Source organism: Myotis daubentonii, chromosome 11 (genome assembly GCF_963259705.1).
Source record: "Myotis daubentonii chromosome 11, mMyoDau2.1, whole genome shotgun sequence".
Taxonomy (NCBI): Eukaryota; Metazoa; Chordata; class Mammalia; order Chiroptera; family Vespertilionidae; genus Myotis; species Myotis daubentonii.
Window position 1 is genome coordinate 27747599 of NC_081850.1, and position 19494 is coordinate 27767092.

Here is a 19494-nt window from a genome sequence, read left to right on the forward strand (position 1 = left end):
TGTATTCATACCTCTGGTTTTATTTTGTTCTTCAGTCTATTTTGTTCATTAGATTCCATACATAAGTGAGATCATATAGGTTTTAGCTTTCTCTGAATGGCTTACTTCCCTTAGCATATTAATCTCCACATCCATCCACACTCTCTCAAAAGATAAGATTTTTTTCTCTTTTATAGCCCATGTTGACCAGTATAAGTTCTTGATATATTATGGAAATTAACCCCTTATCAGATGTATCATTGGCAAATATGTTCTCCCATACAAGTGGGTTCTCTTATCATTTTCAATGATATTTTTAATTACCCTGCATAAGTTTGAGTAAAATTTTTCAAATGCATTTTAAGAAAATAGTTGGTAGTCTTGGGTAATAGAGGTTAATATGTATTCTGGACTTATGCAACTTTAGAATTTAATAAATAGTTATAAAAATATCTGAAATTTAGATTTTATATATTTTGATTTTTTAAGGGCAATCAATTCTCTATCAGTGACAGACTGTCCCTAGAGTGATACACTTAAAAGCATTATCTAATAACACACTTATACAACTTTATTATAGATGAATTTATATACAAATTTTAAAAGATTATAGGTTGATGCTTACTCTTTACATACATAAAAATAATCTTAAATCCAAAAGAGAGGGTGGGAAGAGTCATGACTAATAAAACTGAATTCCCTGATATTATACATTGAGTGCAGGGCAACATTTGATCAGACATTTCTATTAATGCATTTCTGTCTGCCCATTTTAATCATGTTTTATTTTGTATATTTCTACTCTAATTTCTTTAAAGGAAAATGTACAACAATACACACAGAAATCTAATCCTTTTATCAAATTTTATAAAAGTTTTGGGATATTTAGAATTGTATATGGTTGTCTGATTTTAAAGAGGTGCTTTATTTTGTTGTCAAGGGAGCTCTGAGTCTCTTTCTAATAATGCAAAAGTACTGCTGCAATATCAAGGCAGAAGAACAAACAATTGTCACCTAACTACATGAATAAAAAGTATCTACACCATTCATAGGAACAAGTACAGGTGTAATGTAATAACTGAGTTGGAAATATATGAAATTTATTTATAAGTGGAAACATTTTTTGTTATATATGAAATATCAGTTTCATAAATGACTGGTAATTTTAATAAAACTTTATACTACTTTCATGTCTCATAGACAAAAATAGTAAACCTCTATTGTTAAATTCTTGTATGATGGTCAAAATGCATATTAGCCTTTAATCTATATTTATAAAAGTCTAATATGCAAAGTGTCCCCTTGGGAGTTCAACCGATCAGGACTTTGATCACTCCTATGACATACTGTTACCACCAGGGGCGGTGTGGAATGAAGGAAGGCTCTGGCAGCAGCTGGCAGCCAGGGAAGGGAAGCCCCAGCTGGCAGCCGCTAGGGAGACCTACCCATGCATGAATTTTGTGCACTGGGCCTCTAGTATTTTTATAATAAACCAGAGAAGAACAGGCAATGATCTTTATTACCAATTTGATTTGGTCATTTTATATATTACTAGGGGCCCGGTGCACGAAATTCGTACACTGGGTGGCGGGGGGGAGTGTCCCTCAGCCCAGCCTGCCCCCTCTCACATACTGGGAGCCCTCAGGCGTTGACCCCCATCACCCTCCAATCGCAGGATCGGACCCTTGCCCAGGCCTGACGCCTCTGGCCTAGGCGTCCGGCCTGGGCAGCGGGGACCCACAGCTGCAGCGGCCCCGCGATCGTGGGCTTCGCTTTAGGCCCAGGCAAGGGACCCCTAGCTCCTGGGACTTCCAGCTTCGACCGTGCCCAGCTCCCATCGCTGGCTCCACCCCTACTTCCTGCTATCACTGGCCAGGGCGGAAAAGGCACCTGATTCTCTGATCATGGCCCCAGGGCCGCCTTTGCCCTGCCCCCCAGCTCTTAGCTCCCCCCTGGGTTTCCGATCACTGTCAGTGGCAGGGGGCTTCTTCCTGCTTTCCCTTTCACCTCCCTGCATTGTGCCTACATATGCAAATTAACCGCCATCTTGTTGGCAGTTAACTGCCAATCTTAGTTGGCAGTTAATTTGCATATAGCCCTGATTAGCCAATGAAAAGGGTAGCTCGTACGCCAATTACCATTTTTCTCTTTTATTAGTGTTGATAAGATTCCTAAGCAGATATACATATCCAGTAAAATTCCAATTTTATTTCTTCATTCACTTTTCATTAATAGATTTTGCTTATCTTGATCTTTTTTTAAAAAATATATTTTATTGATTTTGTACAGAGAGGAAGGGAGAGGAATAGAGAGTTAGAAACGTCGATGAGAGAGGAACATCGATCAGCCGCCTCCTGCACACTCCCCACTGGGGATGTGCCCACAACCAAGGTACATGCCCTTGACCGGAATCGAACCCAGGACCCTTGAGTCCACAGGCTGATGCTCTATCTACTGAGCCAAACCGGTCAGGGCGCTTATCTTGATCTTAATACTTATTTGCTTACTCTGGACTATGACCCTCAGTCTAACCACTTCTACAATAGGACTAAGGCTATTTATCTGTGATATTTCTTTGTTCTTTGCTGATTATTTTGATGATGATTAATGACAAATACAATCATCATCCTATCTAATAATAGAGAAACATGGTAATTAACTGTAACTTCGCTACCCTTCCCATTGGTTAATCAGCAAGATATGCAAATTAACAGCCAACCAAGATGGCGGCCGGAAGCCAGGCAGCTGAAGCGAACAGGAGGCTTGCTTGCTCCAGTGAAGGAGGAAGCCAAGGTTCCCTGCCTGCCGCTTCCGGCCTCTGAGCTTGAACTCTAAGAAACAATGTTGCAATTATAGAACCTAAACAAACCGGAGAAACCTGCTTTCAGCCGTCAGAACTGGAGCGAGCAGGACCGCAGCAGTGTTACAATTATAGAACCCAAACAAACCCAGATACCTGCTTTCAGCAGCTGAGGTCTCAGAGCTGGAGCTGAGCCTCAGCGCTAAAGCCAGCTCTCAGTTCCAGTGACAGCCATAGAAGGTAAATAAATCCCAGAATAAAAAAAAAAGAGAAAAAAAGGAGAGGTTGGAAGCTTCAGTCACCCATCAGCCTGAAAACGGCCCTCAGCCCTGCACCCAGACTGTCCAGGCACACCAGTGGGGACCCCCACCCTGAAGGGGGTGTGACCAGCTGCAAACAGCCATCAGCCTATCATCCAGGCTGGCCAGGCACCCAAGCGGGACCCCCACCCTGATCCGGATCACCCTTCAGGGCAAACCAGCCGGCCCCCACCCGTGCACCAGGCCTCTATCCTATATAGTAAACAGGTAATATGCAAACTGACCCTAACAGCAGAAAGACTGGGAATGACTGGTCACTATGACACACACTGACCACCAGGGGGCAGACTCTCAATGCAAGAGCTGCCCTCTGGTGGTCAGGGCGCTCTCACATGGGAGGAGCTCTGCTCAGCCACAAGCCAGGCTGATGGCTTCCAGTACTGCGGTGGTGGTGGGAGCCTCTCCTGCCTCCTCAGCAGCGCTAAGGATGTCCGACTGCAGTTTAGGCCTGCTCCCCGCTGGCAAGTGGACATCCCCTGAGGGCTGCCGGGCTGCCAGAAGGTTGTCTGATTGCCATCTTAGGCCCAATCCCCCCGGGGAGTGGGCCTAAGACAGCAGGTGGTCATCCCCTGAGGGGTCCCAGACTGCGAGACCCCTCCCTGTGAGAGGGCACAGGCCGGGCTGAGAGACAGCCCCCCCCCCCCGAGTGCACAAATTTTTGTGCACCGGGCCTCTAGTCATAATAATAATGTTATAACTAAACCAATTTTTATATGGCAATTCTACCTGAAATACTTTCACTAGGTGTGTAGGTAAAAAGATTAATACATAGGAAAATAGTTTTCTTATATATGTTAGTGTATGTTAAAAAGACATATAAAAATTAAATCTGCCTTTGTTTAAAATTTACAACTATTTAATGCTTCTTATTTGAGTTTTCGAAAAATATATTTAATATTAACACAGGTAAGTAGACTTAGAGTCAACATGTTATCAGTATTGGGGTGAAGATACTGAAAAGATATAAATTTTTTTCATTGAAAGTGTTTACATAAACATTTTATGCTAGTTTACATTTCATAGTATCGTAGTATCAATAAAAAGTCAGAGTAGTTTGCCTTGAAACCAGAATAGGCAGATATCCTTGACTGAAAACTCTTATTTTCATAAACAAATTTGTATTTCAAAAAGGACTAAAAATGACTGATAGAACTGAGTAGTTTTTGCATGTCTTGATATTTAATGTGCTCATAAAAATACCCATATATCCATGAGGCTAAGTGAAAATAGCGGAGCCCTACTTTAATATGAAACAACAACAACAAAACTAAACAAATAAAATGAACTAAAAAGGACCACAATGGGTAAATTTTACATATGTGTTGAAGTTAAAAACATTTTTGATAGTGTTAGAAAGCCATCCTATAAGGCCCATGAACAGAAAGCAGATTTAAATAATAATAAAAAAATATTTTACTGCCAGGGAAGAACATTATGATTTTATGTTGAATCCTTTACACAAGGATCCTGCGACATGCACAGGAACATAGGCAAAGGTTGCTTTGACTGTTCTTCAAGTTTTGTTTGTTTGCTGGCTTGAGAGAGACCATTATTACTTGTATGTGAAATCCCTTCTATTAAGCTGAACCCCCTTGAGAATAGAAGCAGAACATGTATGGTTTGAAGGCTACTGGAATGGCAGCCCACTGTACCAATCACACTGGAACACAGGGCGTTGACTGTATTCCACTAACCTGCTCCTCATCAAGACACTCATTGGCCAAAACCTAGGAAGAATGAGCAGGCTCACCATTTTAATTTCTTAAAGTTAAACTGTAATAAACAACATATGTTCCTCTTCACACTAACACAAAAATCCCATTTTGGTTATTAATATTGAAAATACGTGGAGTGAGTGAAATCATTAATTATTTTGACAGCGTTTATTCTCCCAGTGGCTTATATATGATTGCCATAACATATGTTTCACTACTTAAAAAAAAAGGACAACGAAGGAAGGATGAATGAAGAAAAATTGCAATTTTTTGGCGACTTGATGAGAAGCACACCTGTACTATCTCCATTTGTCACTTTTACTTTAGCCTCTTGCTCATCTCTTAATTTCTGTGCCAATGAGGTTTGAAAAGAGCTTTGAGCACTTCTGCTTCAAAACAGAACTTACATTTTAGCAAGTAACATTTTGACATTCACACGCCAAAAATTCAGGGAGAAAAAATGTTCAATTCAGGTATCAGTTCAAATCACAGATAGCCTATCCATCAGAAAAAAAAAATAAGTTAGTTGCAATGTTCTGCTTTAGGAGTGAAGTTTTGTTTAAATTTGTTAAGGATGCTTTGTTTGTATCCTTTTAAATATTAACACTACTAGTAAGTGTATTTTATATGACTTAGTTTACCTAAGAAAATCCACCTATTGATTATTAGTCATAGGAAAGGCAAGTTGAGGAAATAGGGAAGGCATGTGCATGTAATAACCCACAAGCTGTAGTTCATATTAATACCTTGAGCTCCTCCAAATTATGTTTGCCAAGGGAACTTACGATTTTTGTAAGTTGTATGAAGAAACAGATCTCAGTTGGAAATGACTCCTCTTTTATATGAGACCTATTTTATACCTTAGTATTTACAGAGTGAGGAGCTATGGAAAAACTTTGGAATGAAGGAATACATTTGTATCAGTTTCATAGGAGTTTTGTTGCTCTAAAGATATAGCCTGTGATTACTAAACAGAAAAAAACCACACAAAAAACTGAAGGTACTGATCGATTTTGGTGGATTTTAAGTTTCTTCCTTCTGACTCTGCTAATTGCATCTGGTGAACACAGGAAAAGAAACTGCTCAGCTGGAAGGCATTGCTGTCATACAGCCAATCAGGTGTAGACACGGCCAATAGGAGTTTTCTTCCACAGCCTACCGCCCTGAGGTGGTTCCAAGCAGCTGGTGCCCTACCGGATCCATGTCACGTGGCTCTGCACACAGAGATTCCCTGCAATAAACAGGGCTTCCTGCAGCCTTCTCATTTCTGTGCAAAATGCCCCCTTCTTACGGAGAAAGTGTCGTTAAATACCTATGACTGCAAAGCTATTGAGAACTGAGGAAGCAGAGAAAAATTGCCCTTAGTTCCCAGTACTGTGAACTTTGAGCAATGTTAATGGGAATTACGTGAGCATAAAGGAAATGCAAGGGCAGCAGGACTGCACCCTCAGTGGTTTCCAAAGAGCAGCCTGAGCTGCAAGACACACTGCGAGTTAGTTGAGCAGTATCGGAGGCTATTTCAGGGCTGAATACATTTACCATGTGGCTCCTCATACCAGCTGTCTCCAAAGTGAACGGATTTTTTTTTGTTTTGTTCTTTAATTTAAAATAGCTCTCCTTCACACAAAAAGTCTTATATTACAATAAGCATTTTTTCTTTCTTGATTAATGTGCTATGATAAAAATTATTTTATCTAATTATTTTTTCTAATTATTTTTTCTTCAAAAAGAGAAAGGCAGAAGGCTGCACTAGAATCCGTAAGTCTTCTGAGAAAATAACTTATTCTTTCTGAATCTATTTCCTCATCTTTAAACATAATACCATTTAACTTTATAAAATTATTGTAAGATCTTAAAAATAAATCAAAAGGTATTTTAACTAATAAATTATTACCTATTACTATCATTATCATCAGTAACTTTGTCACTTTCAAACCAATCACAGCAACAACAAAGGCATTTTCAGACACTGTTTTGTTAGGAGATTTGTTTATGTTTGCCTTGTATGTTCAATGTAAGTCCTAAAGAGGTGACTAAAGTAAATTTCAGTTTCTTCAAGATGTTTTTAGTTACCTAACACGTAACACAAAATAGACTCTCAAAATCCTAGGCGTTATCAATAAAAATAAGGATTAGAAAGGGGGAAAAGAGGAAACTCAGCATTCTCCTTTTAAATCTCAGTTTGCTGGGATAAAACACACACACACACACACACACACACACACACACACACACACAGCAAATTATGAAAGTTTCCAGGACTTTCACGTGTCCCTCTGGTGCTTCCAAGCAGTCTCCTTCCCGAAGGGCATTGAGCAAAGGGCCAGAGAACAGAGCACACTGACCCCACCGGAACCCATCCTCTCATTAGCTCCTCTATTGACCTCCGCAGGGAAGTGATGTTTCTCTTCCCACAGGGCCAGCCCTTCGCTCTCTTACCTCACACTATGGCCCCTGTCCTGACTGATAAAGGCTCTCAAACTTGCCAGTCGATTCAAGTTCCGTCTCCTTCAGCACCGTCAATTCCAAACTCCACAACGCCTAGCTCCTTCCTTTTCTAGTTATTAGAACACCCAAGTAGATGCGGTATAGTTACAAGACTCTTATCCTCCGATACGTTGTCTCTGAAAATGTTTTCTACAAATCGCCTCAAATAAAATCCCCCTCTCAGAACTGATAAGAGGAAATTTATATCTATATTTAGTAGGTATAGAGTCTATACTATAGGCACAGATACTGCAGGTCTGGTTCCAAGCCACAGCGATAAAGCAAGTGCAACAACGAGACGCATAACCTTTTTGCTGGGGAAGTGTCTTATCTTCCATTAAAAAGGGAATCAAACACCAGAAACGTCATGTGTGTGAAGCACAATAATGACAAACGCAGTAAAACTGCGGCGTACCTATATAGAGAGCGATCTCAGCAGACAGGATGCGCAGGTGCTCTCGGACCTCACTTTACGCCGGTGTGCGTGAGACCTGACGTGATGCGACGTAGCCCTGACGTGACGTAGCCCTGACGTGACGTAGACTTAACCGCTGTGACAGGAGGCGGGCCTGGTAGTTGGCGTAGAGATTCCAAACTTGCCGCTGCTTGGTCCGGGATAGTTTTTTGTCTGACTCCTCCGCTCAGCACTTGCTTCAGGCCGGGGTGTGTCTATACGCTCAGCAGAGCCACAGGCATAGGATTTCCTTCCGGCCTTCCTACTGTCTAGCTCTGCGAACCTGGGTAAGTTACTTACATTCCCTCAGTCTCATTTCTCTGACCTTTCAACACGTAATTATTAATAACTAATTGAGAATCAGTGATATTCGAACCCCACATGGGGCCGCCTTTCAAACCGTCATGGTAGCAGTTGTTGTTACATCCCTGCTATTGAGATGAAGCCGCCGGTGCCCCGCATGCGCGGCTCAGTGGTTGAGCGCTGACCTCTGAACCAGGGGTCACCGTGGGGTTCCTGAGCTCGATCCCCAGGGTGGGGCTGCAGGAGGCAGCTGATCAGTGATTCTCTCTCATCATTGATGTTTCTCTCTCTATTTCCCTCTCCCTTCCTCTCTGAAATCAAATCATATATATATATATATATATATATATATATATATATATATATATATATATATATATATATATATATATATATATATATATATATGATTATGCCGTCCCTGCAGCAACTGGGCTTAAAGGGACTGATGCTTCATTGGTGTTTTGCTGTTTTACTGCTTCGTGCACATGCTTTACAGACGAGTCTATAACTTCACAGAAAGACAGCTTATGAAACTCTAACACTGTTTAGTTGTGGTCTCACGGGCATAATCCTCACCTTCTAAACTCTAGGTTTCATCATCTATATTATAGAGTTTATTGTTGCAATTAGAGCAGTCTTAAAAAACAACCATGATTGTGTTAGAGTAGATACTAGGTGGTGTCTCATTTGGATTAATGATAAAAAGTAAATGACAGATGCTAAGGTCAGTGAATGATTAATGTCAGACCGAACTTGAAAGGTAAGTTGGAATGTAAAAAGTGTAAATTTTCTCCAGCAACTTCAAGGTTCTGCCTCATCATCCACAGAAGTGCACGGGATAGTAAACATCTAAAGATGACACATATAGTGTATGACTGTTTTATTTTTCACCCAAATTTATTTCCATGTACACATGATCATTTCTCCTCTTCTTTTCCACTTCCTCTTCTGCCCCCTCAGCCTCCTATAGAGTAATTTTGATGAAATGATATCCCATCATTCCTCATCTTCCCCATAGGCTATTAATGTATTAAGTAGTAAATGATACATAAGTAGTATAAATGAGATTTTCAGAGGTAGTCAAGTGACAACTTAGTAGAAGCTAGTTATGCATTGTCTTTAGAAATGTGACATATCTGTGTCACTGTTCTTTTTAAATGCACTCAGCTGCCACTTGCACTGCTCCTTATTAGGCCAGGAAAGCTCCAAGGAGGGAGTTATTATAAATGTTAAAAGAGATACAAACTGTGACATGTCCATAAAATGCATCTGCAAAGAAGGCTTGGATATAAATTTCATATGTGGTACAGCAATTATATATTTTTTTCTGCAAATCATTTATTTATGATGCTGTCCTATTATCTCAAAATGATTTGTGTCTTTTTAAAAATGTATTTAATTATTGAGAGTATTACAGATGTTCTCTATTTGCCCCCCTTCACCCTCCTCCACCTGTCTCCTACCCCAGGCCTTTATCTATTGTCTGTGTCCATTGGCTATGAATATATGCATATAGATTCTTTGATTTATCTATTTCCACCTTCCCTTCCACCTTCCTGCTGAGATCTACCAGTCTGTTCCATTGTTCCATGTCTGTGATCCTATTTTGTTGGTCAGTTTTTGGTTACTAGATGCCACATATAAGTGAAATCATGTGATATTTTCTTTCTCTGACTGGCTAATTTTGCTTAGCATATTAATCTCCAAGTCCATCCATGTTGTCGCAAAGGATAAGATAGCCTTCTTTTTTATAGCTTCATAGTGTTCCATCGTGTAAATGTACCGCAGCTTTCTAATCCACTCATCTACTGATAGACCATTGGGCTCTTTCCAGATCTTATCTATTGTAAATAATGCTGCTATGAACATTGGGGTGCATCTATTCTTTCTGACTGGTGTTTCCAGATTCTTAGGATACACCCCCAGAAGTGGAATTGCTAGATCCAACGGCAGTTCCACTTTTAATTTTTTGAGGAAACTCCATACTGTTTTTCATAGTGGCTGCACCAGTCTGCGTTTCACACTGCTTGTTGCCAGCTGAGTTTTCCAGCAGCAGAGATTAGAGATCAACATCTATAGCCTGAAATGATGTTGCAGGTTAACTCTGTAAGAAACGCTGGAATGTAATAGCTCATCTTAGTGGCCAATACTGACTTTTGCTGAATTCTCTGATGAAAGAATGCCAAATGGGCAACCCGGGCCTCTAACACTGCAAAGACAGAATTGTAAGGATCCAAGTATTCTTCCTTTGGGGAACACAACAGCATATAAAAGTTTTGATTCAATGTGTATACTGCATCCTAAGGATGGTGCCTAATCCTTGTATAATACCATCTTCAAGCTGACACTTCAATTCATATTCAGGAGACCATACCCGTTCTGTATCAGGCTGACAAAAAGTGAGTGGTATGTAATTTGACACAACAGGTCGTTCCCATGTAACTAGGCTCACTCCCATACCTCTTTTGATATAAATTTGTTGCCCTGCTCTGATACAGTACAGGGTAGGTCAAAAGTAGGTTTACAGTTGTGAGTACCTGAAATACAGTTTATTCTTGTATTATTATTTATTAATTATTATATTATTTTCCATATGAACCACTGTAAACCAATTTTTGCCCCACTTAGAATTGCATGAAATTTAATTCCAATGAATCAATAGGTCCACAGACCTTCAGATCATGGTGCTAGCTGAGGCCCAGCAGTTGAGAAACTCCATACCTTCAGTATTTTTCTTTCTTTAGAATAAATAATTGGCCCTTTCAAGATCAAATGACTCTAATGTATAATTTTCCAAGAAGTCACCAGTTGTTCTTCTTGAGGTACAGTATCATATCAGGGACTAAGCATTAGTATCTGTTGATGGCAGATTGAATATTTAGCATCACAAGCATATTAATGACCCTCAGGAAGTGAGAGGTCTTCTTGTCATCTCTATATCTTCCAGTGTAATCGTTCTGTTTATTGCACCCAGCATGCCAATACTAGTGTGGCTGATGACTGAGGCTCACTGACATCAACTAGCTAAGTCTTTCTATAATGCATGCTTCATGATGGGCATCAATATAAAGGTTTTCACAATTTGCATCCACTCCCTTATGTCTGCCAGGTGGACCCATTTTAAACTTTGTTTTAAGGTCCTCCCCTGCCAGACTGTATATGCCACTGCCCATAGGAACACATACTAGTATATTGTAATCTAAAGCCACTTTTCTTTCTTTACAATGAAATATGTGTCCAGAGGGTCAGCATGAAACTGTTTATTGGGAGAATTATTCTCCATCTTAATTTTAAAGTATACTCTTAGAGAGGGCTACAGTGAAGATGCCATCCATCTTTGGCACATTCACTAAAAACAAACAAACAAAAAAAACCCAAACAACAACAAAAAAATAAACAAATAAACAAAATCCTTCATTTTTTTACTTCCTCAGTCTCTGTTCAAGTAGAGTTCTTTAAATGCCAGAGGTGTGACCTGAGAGTGGAGTTTTAGTGCACAGTGGTGGATGATATCAGCGTCTGGGCTGTTTGCTCGTGAAGCTTGCTTGTGATCTCTAGTTCTAATCACATCGATCATAGAAGTACAACTTAATATGATAAATTGTTGATGGATGGAACTGAAAATCTTAAGACTTGGCACAGCTCATGGAGATTGTTCCATCTCATGGTCCCTTGCCATCCCATCATTAGGCACTCCTTCTCCGCTAGAATCATGCCAGGATTTTTTATCAACAGACTTATAATTGATGTTGCATGACCTTGTTCCAGAATCCCATAGTCCTTTATTGTGATTATCCTGCTAGCACTTTCATAAATTCCATAAAACTTTTTATCCCACCACCATTATAATCACTATACCATAAGGTCTACCAGAATGCAGCATTTTTTTCTCATGTAGCTCAATGTGGATGTTGAATTAAATGTAAATTACTGTTCCTGTATGCTTTGCATTCTTAAGCATGGAGTTAATTTTTTCCATCCCCCTGGGATGTGATATTATTTTTGAATTATTATCTTGGCTGGGATATGGGTTGGTTTTAATGCTTGCCATCTGGAAAGCTGTTGGTCTATGGGTCTAGGACCCAGTGTGTGGCTTGCACTAATTATTATGCATGCCAATCCCAATTATACATTTGGGGAACAGGAAAATTAAAATTGGATAGGTCTGTAGATTCACTAGAACCAGAATAATCTGGATCCTAAAAAGTACTCCTTTTTTTTTTTTACCTGGCCATCACATGTTCCCACTCTCATAGCAGGTCAGGCAGGGTAAAGGGAGAGGCATCAAATGAATAGGTATCAATATCTAGCTTAATCTAAAATTCTCAGTATGCTGGTATATTTCCTATTTACCAGTGTATATTTGTCTAAGTAGATGACTATAGAGAACCTTTGGAGAAATACTTATAGAATCACTAGAGACTCTGGCGCATGAAATTCATGCACGGGTAGGGTCCCTAGGCCTGGCCTGCGATCAGGGCCGATCTTCCCCAGCAGCTGGCCCCACCCCCTGCCACCAATGCCTGTTGCCCTCTGTTTGTGGGGTGACTGGCAGGGTGATTGAGGCCCCCTTCTCTTGCACCCGCCTTGGCCTTGCACCACCTGTGTCCACTGCCACCCACCCCTGGTTCACTGTTCCCCATTGGACGATTGGAGCCTGCCAGCTGGGGTGAGGGACCAAGAGGTTGCCTGGCAGGTCCTGATTGGGCGATTGAGGCCTATAGGCTGGGGACAGCTCCTGCATTGAGCGTCTGCCCCCTGGTGGTCAGTGTGCATCATAGGGACTGGTCATCCTGCTGTCTTGTCAATTTGCATATTATGCTTTTATATATATAGATTCTCAAACTACTTTCTGAGTCCTTTCTTCAAGGGCCCAGCTGTATTTTCAGGTAATGAGTTCTGTTCCTGAAAACTGGCAAGAGTTTGTGACTTTTATTGAGAGGAGGGGAGCAGCTATCTGATTATCTAAACTTTATTTATTTATTTATTTTTTTGAAGCTGAGTAGTGTCCTAATTGTCTGGCCACTTTTTTGCCCCTAGGTACACTAAGTTCTCTTAACCACCTCCATAATTCTATGTAGGCAAATCCTCCTAGTCTGCAATTTAAACCTATTGCTCACTATGAAAATTTATTCTGCATAGCTTCTGGAACTTAACCATTGTACCTTGTCTTTATTGTCTTGGAGGTCCTATTATTCCCATTCTTATCAGCTAGTCTAATTCCTCACTGAGAAAGGAGAGCCAGCGCTGACCTTTGAGTTTTGTTAGTGCTCTTCTTACCAGCATATGCCTTAAACTCTCAGTGAATGGTGCATCATAGGCCAGTCCATGGACATAATTCTGTGATGTGTTTTCCTTTGAGCTTTTTAATCCTTTCCTAAATTACCACCCTTTGAAATTTTGGCATTTAAACTCCACGTAGAATGGGGCAGCACTTTGTCCATGCTTCTCATAATTTTCTTGGGGTCCTTGCCAGGCCGTTAAATCCTATTACTTGTAATATTTTCCCCAATTCATTAATCTTCCTTAGCCCAATGTCATGTGCCAACTCCATTGATAAAGTATAATTAAAATCTAGTCTGTACATGCTCCCTCAATTCCTGTGATACATGCTATTTAGGACCTATAGCTCCATCAATGTATAGTGCTATCCCTCCTTTATCAGGCCCAGCATGTCCTCGTCTGTGCTATGATACAACTATTAGGTATAGGTCAAGTAGCCAGAGGCAGAGGTGATGGAAGATCTAGGGCAGTGGTTCTCAACCTTCTGGCCCTTTAAATACAGTTCCTCATGTTGTGGCCCAACCATAAAATTATTATCGTTGCTACTTCATAACTGTAATGTTGCTACTGTTATGAATCATAATGTGAATATCTGATATGCAGGATGGTCTTAGGCGACCCCTGTGAAGGGATCGTTCGACTGCCAAATGGTTCGCGACCCACAGGTTGAGAACCGCTGATCTAAGGGAATACATGTCTTGTAGAGGAGAGTTCTCTCTATTGTCTTCAGCTGTATTGGAGAGGTAGCTCTTAATAAGGAGGTTCATAATGCGCAGAGAATCCAGGCATTTCAATATGTGGTGAGGAATCCTCCTAGATGTCTTCCTAATAAATTCCAGGGCCCCTATTTATCCTATTTGTGCCACTAACAATGCCAAAATAGACAGTGCCTTGATTGCATGCCCACCCGTCGGGAGTTCACACTCTCTGACTATTAAGTCCTTGTCCTAGTCCTCATCTTTCTCTGTCTTTCAGCTACAGAAGTTAAAAACCTCTTTGTATTCTGCCAGGGAAATCTTTTGACTTTCAATTGTCTATTAAAGGATAGCAGCCTTTTGCTTTCTTTTTCTTGGATATCAATGGTGTTATCCATTCAATCCCATTGTCCTCATAGTTATTATTTTATTGTATTTCTCAAACATCTGATAAATAGCACCAAATAATACAGATCCTCCTATCTGTTTACTATCACAGTGTACCACTGGTGAAGATTTTAAGAATTGGAACTCATGCCAGGGGCTTTCTGAAGTTTACCTAATACTAGTGACAGGGTCCTTATTTCCAACCAGTTAAGTAGTAATTTTCCCAAACCTCAGCTTATAGCTGAATTTCTCAGACCCTTCTGGTATGTTGCCATCAATAGAACAACATACGCGATCCATCATGTATCGTACATTAGGCCAAATGGCCAGGCCTTTATAGCAACAGCTTAAGGAGTCATTGTATAAAGGCCACACTTATGAAGATCAGGGGGAGTTTCTTGAAAATGGAGTCTTTGAAATAAATATTGAAGCAGGTATTAATGTAGATAGGAAATGGTAGAACATTCAAAGGAATGTGAAATCTTTGGAAGTGGAAATGAATCTGGTGTGTTTGAGAAAATATTTTCGCACAATTGAAGCATAATTAAACAGTGAGAAAGCAGTAGAAGGTAAAACAAAAAGTAGTCAGAGTTTGGATACTAAAGGAGCATGCATGGCATGAGAAGGAGTACAGCCTACGGGCACTGCAGAGCCACAGAAAAGTTTTATTCTGTGGAGTGAAATGATCAGAATTATACTTTAGGATATTTACTCTGGCAACAATATTTGGAATAAAATGTGGTAAAATGAGCCAAGGTAGAAGTCAGTTAGTTAGACAAGTGAGAGAAAATAGAATTTTAAAACAATGGCTTTTTTACTACACAGCATAATTGTGTGTTAGTTTTAACTTTAATATTAAATAGCATATAATCGGGGACATCTGCATATCCCTAAAAGAACTAATGCCTCAGGAAAGGTTGCTACAAATGCTAACCCCAGGTAGCTAATAACATCATGACTGTGAGTGAATGAAGACCGACACCGTAAATTGAGCTAAATCAACTCCCTTCCCTTCTCATCTTCATTCACTCACAGTGTCGGTCTGTCCCCCAGAGTGTACCTGAGTTGTTTCTTAAATATTTCCCATGCCTAGAAGACTCCATCAGGAAGCTCCGTTTTGTCCTGTTTAGGTCAAGAGCATTTTGTACCCCTAGTCATCCAGATTATTTTGAAATTAGTTCAAAATATTCTTCTTTATTCTTTTAAAACCCTTCTCATGATTTCACATACTCTTTCTGGAATATCAAAAGATTCATTTTTTTGGCCAAACTGTTCAACTAAAAAACACTGATTTTCACCAATAAGGCATGCCCATTATGTTCACTGCTTATGGAATCATATGCTATCTTATCTTTGTCTATCTCGAGTCATCCCCACTCTGTAAGTGTGCCCTGCTTGTGTTAAGTTAATGCTAGGACGCAAGAGCCTCTTCAGAGGCCACCAGATGAAAGTACCCTTTGGAGAAATGTTTTAAAAGGCTCTGTATGCTATATTTTAAGCAGATGCTTGACTGAAAATGCTTCTTTTTCTAAGTACAGAAGGTTAAAGATGTCAAGTTTTTTTTTCTAGTTTATTGCTATATAAACTATATATCTTCGATATTTTTTCTCAACAGTTTTTTTTTTCTCAACAATTAGCACAGTAATCATGCAATATCCTTGGTAGGAAATATATATAGGTTTTTAAGTGTCTATAAGACAATTGGATTTGAGACGCACTACATAACTTGTTACGTACATTAGATAGCATAAAGAATATATTCTCTAGTCTACTTTGTATTTGGTGTGACATCATGACTCCATACAAATTATTGGAAATGATCTATGCCAATTGCTAGTTGGACATTTTAGGAGAGTGCATGTGTCTCCTTCATGTTGCTGTTCTGCTTGTGCCAGCTGGATCAGAAACAACAGAGCTTCCAAAGATGTCAGAGCTCCCAGGTGGAAAGAGCCTAAGCCTCTGCATGATAGTTTGGAGGAGAGCTGCCCTGCTGTCCTAAATTCCCAGCTGGGCATGGCATATGAACAAAAAATAAAATTCTGGGGCTTCAATCCACTGAGTTTTTCAGGGTTATTTATTGTTTTGCCTTAGCTCACCAAAATATTGTTCAAGCATACTTTTGGTTAGAACATACTTTGGTAACATAGCACTTCCATCTTGACACTTAAAATTTCAGTGGCCCAGGAGTAAAGTCCAACTTTTCTTTTAGCCGGATCACCAAAGGCCTACATAAACTAGTTTCAGCCGCTCTTTCCAACATCATCTTTCACCACTGCTCCCTCCTGAAACTCACTTATTTTCTATTCCCTGGAAATGCCATGGTCCTACAAGCTTCTTTGCTCTTGGCACATTGTTCCTCTGAATAAACGGTCCTGCTTAGGAAATGCCCATTTCTCCTTCAAGACCCTCTTGAAATGTGAGTGGTTCATTGATGTCTCAGTTCAGCATTAGTTGCTCTTTGGTGGGTGCTTCCAAGCCCTACATGTGTGTCATTACTACGACACTGAGAACATCACTTATATATATGCTTTATATTCCAGGTAATGAATTGCTTAAGAATGGGGACCGTTCCGTATTCATCTCTATTTCCAATTCATATTGAAAAGATAAATTAACAGGGCCTATTTAAATGAATAGATGACCTACAGATTAATCATTTAAATGTTTTTAATGTGAATGCTTAATTTGATTTACTGGAAATTACTTACATTTGAATTTTACCTCTATAAGTCCATTATAGGTTGTCTCTTTAGGGAGTAGCAAATAAGTTTCTATTCTGCAATTTTTATCTACTCAACTTTGAAATATGATTTTCCTTTTAGTATTTAAAAAAAAATCTTTACAGAAAAATACCTCTAATGTGGATAATACAAATGTAACACAGATATGTCTTTCTCTCAGGTAACACCAAACCCTCCAGCTTCTTAACATAGATTTAGTTAAAATTGGCTCAGCCCTTGCTCTTCATATGATAGAAAACACAGCAGTCATCTCAGTATCTCTAGGGGATACTCCAGACTGTGCATACACAAGATAGTGTTTCTTATAAGAATTTTTGTCTCAGAGTTCATAAGACCCTAATGTTTCCTTTCCTTCTTATCTCAGATATCTTCTGTCTTTTTTCTGTATCATGAGAACCTGTTGGATGCCACTCAGGTCCCTTTGCTCCTCAAAAAGGTGACTGAAGTTAAAGCTGGCTTTGAAGATTTCTAAACTAGAAGGACATGTTATTGCTGCATAAAACTTTAATGAGAGTATTAAACATACTGCTTTAATAGTTTTCTAAGTATTCCTGCCCCTCGAATTAAAATTTGTCACTTTTTCTATAAAGGTTTCAGTGTCCCAACATATTCTTGGACTGTGCCCTTCCTCTTTTCTCTTTTCTCTTTTTCTATTTAGATATTTCCCCCAAGTCCTCTAATTCCAGATTTTTATTTTTTTCCATGAAAGTGGCATACAGTGTTCCACAAAATATAATTAAAATTTTAGTTACTACCTTGTATTTACCACCTATCATATTAGCATGAAGTCTGATAGCTCTTAATTAAGGCTGTTAACTCTCTAAAAGAATGGCTAAGAAATCATAGCTCTGTCAAACTAAAGGGTTGGCAGTTCAATTCATTTCTGAAGGTAGTCATGGAATAAATGAGTATGTTCAATTTATGCCATTGCTGTGTCTTACATGGATTAACTACTTAAGCATAGCTCTAGGAAGTCAGTGAATGTTTTTTACTCTGGGTGATGTCAGTCTCAAATCCATTTAGAAGCTTAAAGGAAACCTATATTTGGGTTCTAAGAATATATCACTATTTTGCTTTCACCATTGTTTCTCAAAGCAGTTTATTGTGCCAGAGTGTCCAGGTATCTATAGATTTTTTTAAAAAAAAATTCAAATTCTTTATTGTTTAAAGTATCATTTATTTCTCCTTTCCCTCCCATTGACCTCTCTCTCCCCAGCCACTCCCACCCCCCAGCACATCCCCCTACTGTCTGTGTCCATTGGTTTTGCTTATATGCATGCATACAAGTTCTTTGGTTGATCTCTTACCTCCCCCCTCCAACTCTCCCCTACCTTTCCTATGAGGTTTGACAGTCTGTTCAATGCTTCTCTGTCTCTGGATCTATTTTTGTTCATTATATTCCACAAATGAGTGAGATCATTTGATATTTATCTTTCTCCAACTGGCTTATTTCACTTAGCATAATGCTCTCCAGGTGCATCCATGCTATTGCAAATGGTAAGAGTTCTTTCTTTTTTATAGCGTCGTAGTATTCCATTGTGTACCACTGTTCTTTAAGCCACTCATCTGCTGATGGACACTTAAGCTATTTCCAAATCCTAGCTATTGTAAATTGTGCTGCTGTGAACATAGGAGTGCATATATCCTTTCTGATTGCTGTTTCTGATTTCTTGGGATATATTCCAGCATGAGCCGGGGCGCAGCGTGGGCCTCTGGGCACCCAGTGGCACCTCACAGAAGCTGGGCAGGCAGCACACTCTCTCCTGGCCGACCTCGCAGACCAGGCTCCTGTGTGAACCCATGCAGAGCCGACCAGCCCCTGCAGTCCAGGTGGCTGCAACCTGACTCACCTAGAAGATACCTTGCAGGTGCAGGGTGGGCTCCTCACAGGCTCCTGGCACCTGAGCACAGGGTCTTCCCCAGCGTGTGAGCCCTGGCGTCCTGGGGGAGGGTAGCAGGGGGAGTGAGAGCGACCTCGGGGGACACACCACATTCTCATTGCACTTTCATCCCTGTCATCCCTTCCCCCAGGTAGCCAGGGAGAGGTCTCAGTGCATTGCTGATGTCTGTCATGTTTTGTGCCGCCCCCTGGTGGTCAGCACATGCCATATGCATGGTGGAGCTCCTGGTCTCCCAGTTGAACTCCTGGTGGAAGGACTGCCTGAGGGGACAATTTGCATATTAGGCTTTTATTATATAAGACTAGAGGCCCGGTGCACAAAAATTTGTGCACTCAGGGGGGAGGAGGGTCCCTCAGCCTGCCCTGTGCCCTCTCGCAGTCTGGGACCCCTAGGGAGATAATGACCTGCTGGCTTAGGCCTGCTCCA